This window comes from Ranitomeya variabilis, chromosome 3 (assembly GCF_051348905.1).
Source record: "Ranitomeya variabilis isolate aRanVar5 chromosome 3, aRanVar5.hap1, whole genome shotgun sequence".
NCBI lineage: Eukaryota > Metazoa > Chordata > Amphibia > Anura > Dendrobatidae > Ranitomeya > Ranitomeya variabilis.
Genome location: NC_135234.1, coordinates 765,484,532 through 765,495,721, shown reverse-complemented (window position 1 = coordinate 765,495,721; position 11,190 = coordinate 765,484,532). Strand labels below are relative to the sequence as shown.

The 11,190-nt window shown below is 49.6% G+C and overlaps 1 protein-coding gene across 1 annotated transcript in view; it reads left to right on the top strand.

Annotated features, from left to right (window-relative positions):
- The first annotated feature begins 732 nt into the window (after positions 1-732).
- The window catches only part of FAM168A (family with sequence similarity 168 member A), an 82,729-nt gene continuing 72,271 nt past the window's right edge, over positions 733-11,190 (top strand). Inside the window, exon 1 of the mRNA XM_077298759.1 lies at positions 733-959. The gene's annotated coding sequence lies outside the window, so the exon portion shown is untranslated. The remainder of the gene's footprint in view (positions 960-11,190) is intronic.

Below are 11,190 nucleotides of genomic sequence, written 5' to 3'. Positions count from 1 at the left end.
TGTATTGGGCTCTCCCCCTCAGGTGTCCTGTATATCGGGGTCTCCCCCTCAGATTTGTGTATTGGGGGTCTCCCCTTCAGATGTCCTGTATATCGGGGTCGGCCCCTCAGGTGTCCTCTATAGCGGGGTTTGCCCCTCAGGTGATCTGTGTATCGGGGTCTCCCCCTCAGGTGATTTGTGTATTGGAGGGCTCCCCTTCAGATGTCATGTATATCGGGGTCTGCCCCCAGCTGACCTCTGTATTGGGGTCTCCCCCTCAGGTGACCTCTGTATTGGGGTCTCCCCCTCAGATGATCTGTGTATCGGGGTCTCCCCCTCAGGTGATTTGTGTATTGGAGGGCTCCCCTTCAGATGTCATGTATATCGGGGTCTGCCCCCAGCTGACCTCTGTATTGGGGTCTCCCCCTCAGGTGACCTCTGTATTGGGGTCTCCCCCTCAGATGATCTGTGTATCGGGGTCTCCCCCTCAGGTGATTTGTGTATTGGAGGGCTCCCCTTCAGATGTCATGTATATCGGGGTCTGCCCCCAGCTGACCTCTGTATTGGGGTCTCCCCCTCAGGTGACCTCTGTATTGGGGGTCTCCCCCTCAGGTGATCTGTATATCGGGGTCTCCCCCTCAGGTGATTTGTGTATTGGAGGGCTCCCTTTCAGATGTCATGTATATCGGGGTCTGCCCCCAGCTGACCTCTGTATTGGGGTCTCGTTATAGGGGGGGTCACCCCGGTATCTGGGGGTCTCCATGGCTCCGGGTCTCCTCCCCCACCCGGAGGTGATGTCACGGTGACAGGCCGCAGCTTCCCGCCTCTCGATCGTCTCCTCCTCCTTCATCCCTCACACATAGAAAGGACGGAGCCGACACCAGAGTAACCGGGACACGGAGGGCAGAACCGCGACACGGAGGGAAAAATAGGGACACGGAGGACGAAACCGGGACACGGAGAACGAGGACCGCGCACCGGTCAGTGTCTGTGGGGCCCTAATGAGACGAGTATGGGGGAGGGGCGCCGGAGTCACGGGGGGCTGTGTGCCGTGTGCCGTGTGACTATTCGGGGATGTCGGCGGCTGTGGAGGTAGAATGTGTGGGGGTCGTACAGGGGCGTTCTGCAAGATGTGGGGGATGTATGGGGAGGGGGACACAGGGAGGTATAGGGGGGACATGGCGCAGGGCGATGTATGAGCGGACACTGATGCACCGGGGATATATGGAGGAGAATGGTAAGATTTGGGGTATATATGAGGTGGGGGGACATGTCAAGGTACTGGACTGTATATGATGGGGGCACGCGACGAGGTACGGGGCTGCGTATGATGGGGGCACGGGGCTGCGTATGATGGGGGCACGGGGCTGCGTACGATGGGGGCACGGGGCTGCGTACGATGGGGGCACGGGGCTGCGTACGATGGGGGCACGGGGCTGCGTACGATGGGGGCACGGGGCTGCGTACGATGGGGGCACGCGACGAGGTACGATGGGGGCACGGGGCTGCGTACGATGGGGGCACGCGACGAGGTACGGGGCTGCGTACGATGGGGGCACGCGACGAGGTACGGGGCTGCGTACGGGGGGGCACGCGGCGAGGAACGGGGCTGCGTACGGGGGGGGCACGCGGCGAGGAACGGGGCTGCGTACGGGGGGGGCACGCGGCGAGGAACGGGGCTGCGTACAGGGGGGGGGGCACGCGGCGAAGTACAAGGGAGAAGGTCACTGGTGGACGCTGGTGTGGGGTCGGATTATCGCACCCCGTGTAAGATCTCTGATTGGCTGTGGCGTGGGGTCGGATTATCGCACCCCGTGTAAGATCTCTGATTGGCTGTGGCGTGGGGTCGGATTATCGCACCCCGTGTAAGATCTCTGATTGGCTGTGGCGTGGGGTCGGATTATCGCACCCCGTGTAAGATCTCTGATTGGCTGTGGCGTGGGGTCGGATTATCGCACCCCGTGTAAGATCTCTGATTGGCTGTGGCGTGGGGTCGGATTATCGCACCCCGTGTAAGATCTCTGATTGGCTGTGGCGTGGGGTCGGATTATCGCACCCCGTGTAAGATCTCTGATTGGCTGTGGCGTGGGGTCGGATTATCGCACCCCGTGTAAGATCTCTGATTGGCTGTGGCGTGGGGTCGGATTATCGCACCCCGTGTAAGATCTCTGATTGGCTGTGGCGTGGGGTCGGATTATCGCACCCCGTGTAAGATCTCTGATTGGCTGTGGCGTGGGGTCGGATTATCGCACCCCGTGTAAGATCTCTGATTGGCTGTGGCGTGGGGTCGGATTATCGCACCCCGTGTAAGATCTCTGATTGGCTGTGGCGTGGGGTCGGATTATCGCACCCCGTGTAAGATCTCTGATTGGCTGTGGCGTGGGGTCGGATTATCGCACCCCGTGTAAGATCTCTGATTGGCTGTGGCGTGGGGTCGGATTATCGCACCCCGTGTAAGATCTCTGATTGGCTGTGGCGTGGGGTCGGATTATCGCACCCCGTGTAAGATCTCTGATTGGCTGTGGCGTGGGGTCGGATTATCGCACCCCGTGTAAGATCTCTGATTGGCTGTGGCGTGGGGTCGGATTATCGCACCCCGTGTAAGATCTCTGATTGGCTGTGGCGTGGGGTCGGATTATCGCACCCCGTGTAAGATCTCTGATTGGCTGTGGCGTGGGGTCGGATTATCGCACCCCGTGTAAGATCTGTGGCATGGGGTCGGATTATCGCACCCCGTGTAAGATCTCTGATTGGCTGTGGCGTGGGGTCGGATTATCGCACCCCGTGTAAGCTCTCTGGCGTGGGGTCGGATTATCGCACTCCGTGTAAGATCTCTGATTGGCTCTGGCGTGGGGTCGGATTATCGCACCCCGTGTAAGATCTCTGATTGGCTGTGGCGTGGGGTCGGATTATCGCACCCCGTGTAAGATCTCTGATTGGCTGTGGCGTGGGGTCGGATTATCGCACCCCGTGTAAGCTCTCTGGCGTGGGGTCGGATTATCGCACCCCGTGTAAGATCTCTGATTGGCTCTGGCGTGGGGTCGGATTATCGCACCCCGTGTAAGATCTCTGATGTGTTTATCAGCCGCTTTGATCAGATGTTTTTGCCCTTTTCTTGATGGACATAAAGGAAGTGACAGACACAATTCCACCTACTTAGATCCTTGTTTCTCCTGGTGGCATCGTTTCTGCAGACCTCTTTTTATCGCATGGACCTGGAGGTTTTTTTTTTGTTGTTGTTTTTTTTTGAGTTTGCAGGGGAAGATGTGACCAGAGACTTAATATGCAGCTGGTGATATGTAGTATTACATGGCGGCCTATGTTTCTGATCAGCAGCTCCACTTTCTGCTTGTCCTCGGCTCAAGTTGCCCCTGTTGGTACGTCATCAGAACTATGTGGAGGGGGCTGGCTCATAGCTCACCCCGTACTGTTTGTATTGATGAATGAATAGAAGATGGGGGGCTGGCTTAGCTGATGCGCAGAAAACCCCTTTAACTGTAGTTTATCCTGTAAGCAGTTTTTGCACACGTGCGATGGTGGTGCAATTGCATAATAAACCCTTTAGCTATTATGCCCCTGATGGCATAGAGATCTCCTAAATGTTTCCCTTATTTAGACTTTTTTTTTTTTTTTTTTAGCGCAGCATCTTATTCCATTCAGTCTTTTGTGTGGGAAGGAACTGGCAGCCCCTGTGGGTCCTCGGTTGGCGCATTTTCCCCATCCGGAACCAGGTCATGGTGCAAATCATTAAGTGTAAAATGCTATGAATGATCTAAGGGGTCGGGGGTTATATCTCAATCCCAGCACTGCAGCTGGCTTCGCTTTGGCTGATAACAGAGAACAATAGATGGCATTGAGAAGTGGGCAGACTGCAGGTGTAGTGTCCCTTTTTGAGGCTTCGTTTTCCTTCATTAGGCACATGAAAGAAATGCTTATGCTTGCGAATCTTCGGGCTCTAGATGACTCTGGAGAAAGGAAGCGTTTGACTTCCGAGTGTAGGATATCGGTGTTAAGCGCTTGCATTATTAATAAGGAATGTGCAGCGTTTGGGATGGACCTGGAGCAGCTTCAGAGGCAGGAAGGAGCGATCCTGAGGCTGCACGGTGCATGCTGTGGGAAAATAGCGTGCCCGGCCGTCTATCAGCAGGCTGCTGGCACCACTTTGTGCTGCAGAGGCTGACAATTACTGCTGCCCGTCCCTTTTGTTCTGCTGTGTCTGCACCTCTCGCCATTGTGGGCTTTATCCTTTTCCTCCCTCGAACGACTGCATTCTTCTTCTTTTTTTTTTTTTTCTTTTTTTTTTCTTCTCTTCCTAATGTGCTTTCAATAAACTACATTGCATTTGTCAAGTTCTTTGTGCTCTGAAGGACACTTGCAAATCTGCAGCCCTTCAAAGGAACGTCTGGTGCAATTGTGCTGCCCTCCCGGGAGAGGCTGAGTGTAATGTAATGCAGCTCCCGGATACCTGTAGTGTAGCGGATAATTAACCATCATGCTCTGTGCGCGGATAAACACGGAATCACGTTTGGTATGCCGCATCTGCGGCTGATGAGACTGACAGGCGGTGCGTCTGCTCGCAGGATCCTTGCACGTGTCCGCAATGATTTAGCATTGTTTGAGCCCGCTGTGTTGTGTTTTTTTTTTTTTTTTTCTCCTTATTAAGCTGAACGTTCAGGACGTACCCGGGATGAAGAGAAAGCGCCGCCGCAGCACACTGCACATGGTGAGAACCCCGCCATGATGTACTCGCAGGCTGTAGAGGTGCAACTCGCTTACAAGCCGGCGCCATCTGTTCTTCTCTGCATCATTTTACCCCCTAAGGGCAGCAGACGTGAACATAAACCTGTGATTGCCAGCTGAGGCGGAAACTACTTTGGGCAGAGCGACTTCCACATTGTCATAATGCTGCAGAAGGAGTCGAGCAGGAGATGCCGCGTCTGACTTCCCCATTTCACCTGCTGCAGCCTCACGTGACGTCTCATGTAGCGGCTGGAATATTGCTTTATTTAAAATCTTAAATTTATTTTTTTTCCCTAACTGCGTGCAGGTAAAACCCACCTAAATTCAGAAACAAAAGTCCTGGTAAAGATGTCCAATATTCAAAGCTGCACAATGAGCAATATGGCCAGAATATTTTCTTTGGTGCCTTTTTCTTTTTTTTCGCTGGGTACCAATTAAAAATAAATTTAATATGAATGGAATCCACAGCAATTAGGGTGGGTGTCCACTAAAATATATACATTTGTCTGAAAAAGTGTTTGCCCCCTTACTGATTTCCTATTCTTTTGCATATTTGTCACACTTAAATGTTTCCGATAACCAAACAAATGTAAATATTAGACAAAGATAACACAAGTAATCACTAGGGATGAGCGAATAGCTTTGCATAACTCCGAATAGCTATAGCACTTACCGAATAGCTGCATGTGCGGTTTCGGTTTCTGTGGTGCATCCGCATGTGTCATGGCTGTGCGACAGTCACAATGGCGGCCGTTACTGTGCTGCATCCGCGTGTGTCACGGCTGTGTGACAATCACGACACATGCATGGAGAGTCCATCAAACAGACTCCAATATGTTAAAAGAAATCCAAACCTACAGGGTCCTGTGTGAAAGTGATTGCCCCCTAAACCTAATAACTAGGGTTGAGCGAAACGGATCGTTCATTTTCAAAAGTCGCCGACTCCAGCGTGGGATCGGCCATGTGGTCGGCGATCTTGGCGCCAAAGTCGCGTTTTGTATGATGCCTTCCCCGCCATTTTTTCAGCCAATTAAGGAGTGTGGGCAGCGTGATGACATAGGTTCCGGTCTGGTTTCTGCGGCGTCATAGAGCCATATTACCGTTTGGGCTGCAGCAATTTCCGCAGGAGAGAGAGAGAGAGAGATTTTCACACGATCCGACTTCCGAGAAGGTCGGGCTTCACAAAACCCAACTCGATCCTAAAAAAGCAAAAGTCGCTCAACCCTACTAATAACTGGTTGGGCCGCCATTAGCAGCAACAACTGCAATTAAGCATTTGCGATAACTGGCAATGAGTCTTTTACAGCGCTCTGGAGGATTTTTGGCCACTCATCTTTGCAGAACTGCTGTAATTCAGCCCCATTGGAGGGTTTCTGAGCATGAGCCGCCAAAGCATCTCAATCGGATTAAGATCAGGACTTTGACTAGGCCACTCCAAAGTCTTAATTTTGTTTTTCTTAAGCCATTCACAGGTGGACTTGCTGGTGTGTTTTGAATAATTTTCCTGCTGCTAAAACCAATTGCGCTTCATCTTGAGGTCACGAATAGAGATGAGGGAATATTTTTAATGTTCAGTTCGGCTCGCAATTGACGAATTTGCAATATTCTCCGACTTTAATCGTCGAACATACACAGCACAAAAGCCGGTGTTTCCCACGCTGTGGGACAGTGTGAGAAACACCGGTGTTGCAGTTCTGATCGGCAGTAATATCAATGGCCTCTTACCAACCTGAGAATACCAGCCCCCAGCTGTCTGCTTTAGCAAGGCTGGTTGTAAAAAAAAAAAATGGGGAGGACACCAAGCTTTTTTTTTTTAAATTTTTTTAAAATAATTTGTATAATCAAAAATACGGCGTGGGGACCCCTCTATTCTTGTTAACTATCGCTGCTGAAGCTTGACAGCTGAGGGTTGCATCCCCTAGCTGTGAGTTTTGCTTGGCTGGTTCTCAAGTACAGGGGAACCCATGCGTTTTTTTAAATTTATTTATAGCACAGGCAACTGATGAATACTCCCATCAGCTGCTTCTGCTGTCACTTGTTGTTAGTGGCAGCAGACATCGGCTGATGGGAGCTGTAGTCCCAAAAGCCTCCACCTGCTGTCATTGTTATCACTTGAATAAAACTTTCATCATTCTCCCCTGCTCGTGCCAATTGCTGGCAGAGTAGGAGAGAATGATGAGTCGTCTTCAGCACTAGGCGCTGGGGAACAGCGCTTACTGTAGCGCTTCTTCCCTGGCACCCGCCGTGTGTTACTGATGCGGCACACGGTTGCCAGACGTATTACACACGCGGAACATCTTCGGTACCGTTTTGACATTAGTGCGAGTGCCGTGCAATTTCCCACAGTGCTCGCACTATAACGTCAGGAAGGTGAAGTGAGTTAATTGGCTGTGAACTCCCAGGACCTGTCTGAAGGAACATTCTCGTGGTGACGTCAGACTGGTCCTATGAGTTTACTGCGAGATTCTTGGAAGCATTAGCAGACGTCTCTGCTGGATGACAGGCCGTATGGTCGCATCATGCAGCCTGCCATGTAGATGTAGCAGAGCTAGACCCATCCTGGGACAAATGGATTAGCAGCATCTTTGTGCAAAGATGAGGAATATTATTATTATTTTTTTTATTTTTTATTTTTAACTCTTTTGCAGAGGTGGAATGGGCGAGGTCTTAATTAAACCATACTTACCATTTATTAAAGGAGTCTGTCGCTCTTTCAATTAAAGGACTTTTTTCTTGGTGTCTGTTTTCTTACAATGTGACTATGGGGATAGTAATCTTAGTCTTATTGACGCCTCTCCAATACTAACCTTGGCGCTTAACCCCTTCATGACCCAGCCTATTTTGACCTTAATGACCTTGCCGTTTTTTTGAAATTCTGACCAGTGTCCCTTTATGAGGTAATAACTCAGGAACGCTTCAATGGATCCTAGCGGTTCTGAGATTTTTCGTGACATATTGGGCTTCACGTTAGTGGTAAATTTAGGTCGATCATTTTTGCGTTTATTTGTGAAAAAAATGGAAATTTGGCTAAAATTTAGAAAATTTCGCAATTTTCAAATTTTGAATTTTGATTCTGTTAAATGAGTTATGTGACACCAAATAGTTAATAAATAACATTTCCCACATGTCTACTTTACATCAGCACAATTTTGGAAACAACATTTTTTTTTTTTTTTTTTTTTGCTAGGAAGTTATAAGGGTTAAAATTTGACCAGCGATTTCTCATTTTTACAACGAAATATACAAAACCATTTTTTTTAGGGACCGCCTCACATTTGAAGTCAGTTTGAGGGGTCTATATGGCTGAAAATACCCAAAAGTGACACCATTCTAAAAACTGCACCCCTCAAGGTGCTCAAAACCACATTCAAGAAGTTTATTAACCCTTCAGGTGCTTCACAGCAGCAGAAGCAACATGGAAGGAAAAAATGAACATTTAACTTTTTAGTCGCAAAAATGATCTTTTAGCAACAATTTTTTTTATTTTCCCAAGGGTAAAAAGAGAAACTGGACCCCAAAAGTTATTGTACAATTTGTCCTGAGTACGCTGATACCCCATATGTGGGGGGGAACCACTGTTTGGGCGCACGAAAGGGCTCGGAAGGGAAGGAGCGCCATTTGACTTTTTCAATGGTAAATTGGCTCCAATCGTTAGCGGACACCATGTTGCGTTTGGAGAGCCCCTGTGTGCCTAAGCATTGGAGCTCCCCCACAAGTGACCCCATTTTGGAAACTAGACCCCCCATGGAACTTATCTAGATGCATAGTGAGCACTTTGAACCCCCAGGTGCTTCACAAATTGATCCGTAAAAATGAAAAAGTACTTTTTTTTTTTTTTTCACACAATTTCTTTTAGCCTCAATTTGTTCATTTTCACATGGGCAACAGGATTAAATGGATCCTAAAATTTATTGGGCAATTTCTCCTGAGTACACTGATAGCTCACATGTGGGGGTAAACCACTGTTTGGGCACACGGCAGGGCTCGGAAGGGAAGGAGCGCCATTTGACTTTTTGAATGAAAAATTAGCTCCAATCGTTAGCGGACACCATGTCGCGTTTGGAGAGCCCGTGTGTGCCTAAACATTGGAGCTTCCCCACTTGTGACCCCATTTTGGAAACTAGACCTCCCATGGAACTAATATAGATGTGCGGTGACCACTTCAAACCCCCAAGTGCTTCACAGAAGTTTATAACGCAGAGCCGTGAAAAGAAAAAAAAATAATTTCCTCAAATTATTTTTTAGCCCGCAATTTTTTATTTTCACAAAAGTAACAGTAGAAATTGGACCCCAAAAGTTGTTGCCCAGTTTGTCCTGAGTACACAGATACCCCATATGTGGGGGTAAACCACTGTTTGGGCACACGTCAGGGCTCGGAAGGGAAGTAGTGACTTTTGAAATGCAGACTTTGATGGAATGGTCTGCGTGCGTCACATTGCGTTTGCAGAGCCCCTGATGTGCCTAAACAGTAGAAACCCCCCACAAGTGACCCCATTGTGGAAACTAGACCCCCCAAGGAACTTATCTAGATATGTGGTGAGCACTTTGAACCCCCAAGTGCTTCACAGAAGTTTACAACGCAGAGCCGTGAAAATAAAAAATAATTTTTCTTTCTTCAAAAATTGTTTTAGCAAGCAATTTTTTTATTTTCACAAGGGTAGCAGGAGAAATTGGACCCCAATAATTGTTGCCCAGTTTGTCCTGAGCATGCTGTTATGTGGGGGTAAACCACTATTTTGGGCACACGTCGGTGCTCGGAAGGGAGGGAGCACCATTTGACTTTTTGAATACAAGATTGACTGGAATCAATGGTGGCGCCATGTTGCGTTTGGAGACCCCTGATGTGCCTAGAATTGCGGGGTTTCCACTGTTTAACGCCAACACTAACCCCAACACACCCCTAACCCAACCCTATCCCCAACACACCCCTAACCATAACCCTAACCACAGCCTAATCTTAACCCTATTTCCAACCCTAGCCCTAATTCCAACCCTAAGGCTATGTGTCCACGTTGCGGATTCGTGTGAGATTTTTCCCCACCATTTTTGAAAAATCCGCAGGAAAAAGGCAATGCGTTTTACCTGCGGATTTACCGTGGATTTCCAGTGTTTTTTGTGCGGATTTCACATGCGGATTCCTATTGAGGAACAGGTGTAAAACGCTGCGGAATCCGCACAAAGAATTGACATGCTGCGGAAAATACAGCACAACGTTTCTGCGCAGTATTTTTCGCACCATGGGCACAGCGGATTTGGTTTGCCATAGGTTTACATGGTACTGTAAACCTGATGGGAAACTGCTACGAATCCGCAGCAGCCAATCCGCTGCGGATCCGCAGCCAAATCCGCACCGTGTGCACATGCCCTAACCCTAACCCTAGCCCTAGTGTAAAAAAAAATATTTTCTTTATTTTATTATTGTCCCTACCTATGGGGGTGATAAAGGGGGGGTTTATTTATTTTTTTTTATTTTGATCGCTGTGATAGGTTCTATCACAGCGATCAAAATGTACCTGTAACGAATCTGCCGGCAGATTCGGCGGGCGCACTGCGCATGCGCCTGCCATTTTGGAAGATGGCGGCGCCCATGGAGCACACGGACGGACACCGGAGGTCAGTAAGTATGAGGGGGGGGGATTGGACAGCGGGGGGAGCGGACAGGAGGACGGAGGGGAGCGGAGGACAGCAATAACAGGACGGAGGACCATGGGGACAAGATCGGTGGCAGTGGAGGGGGGCAGATCGCGATCTACAGCCATGGATGATGCTATTGCAGCATCAGCCATGGCTGGATTGTAATATTTCACCAACTTTCATTGGTGAAATATTACTATCGCTCTGAGTGAAAGTGAAACATCACTTTCATCAGCCAATCAGCGATCGTAGCCACGGGGGGGGGCGAAGCCACCCCCCCTGGGCTCAAGTACCACTCCCCCTGTCCCTGCAGGGCGGGTGAAATTAGTTAACCCTTTCACCCGGCCTGCAGGAGCGCGATCCGACCATGACGCATATGCTGCGTCACAGGTCGGATTGGCACAGGTTTTCATGACGCATACGCTGCGTCAAAGGTCGGGAAGGGGTTAAAGGGAATCTGTCACCCCATTTTAGGCCTATAAGCTAAGGCCACTGCCATCAGTGGTTTATCTACAGCATTCTATAATGCTGTAGACAAGCTTCCTCCCTTCCCAACCCCCCCCCCCCCCCCCCGATGTAACCTAAAAGATAAGAAAAACAAGTTAGATTATACTCACCCAGGGGAGGTCCGATGGGTGTCGCAGTCCGGGTCCTGCACCTCCCATCTTCATACGATGACGTCCTCTCATTTGCTTCCTGACGCAGCTCCTGCTCAGGCGTACTTTATCTCCCTATTGAGGGCAGAGCAAAGTACTGCAGTGCACAGGCGCCGGGAAAGGTCCGAGAGGAACAGCACTTGCGCACTGCAGTACTTTGCTCTGCCCTCAACAGGGTCAA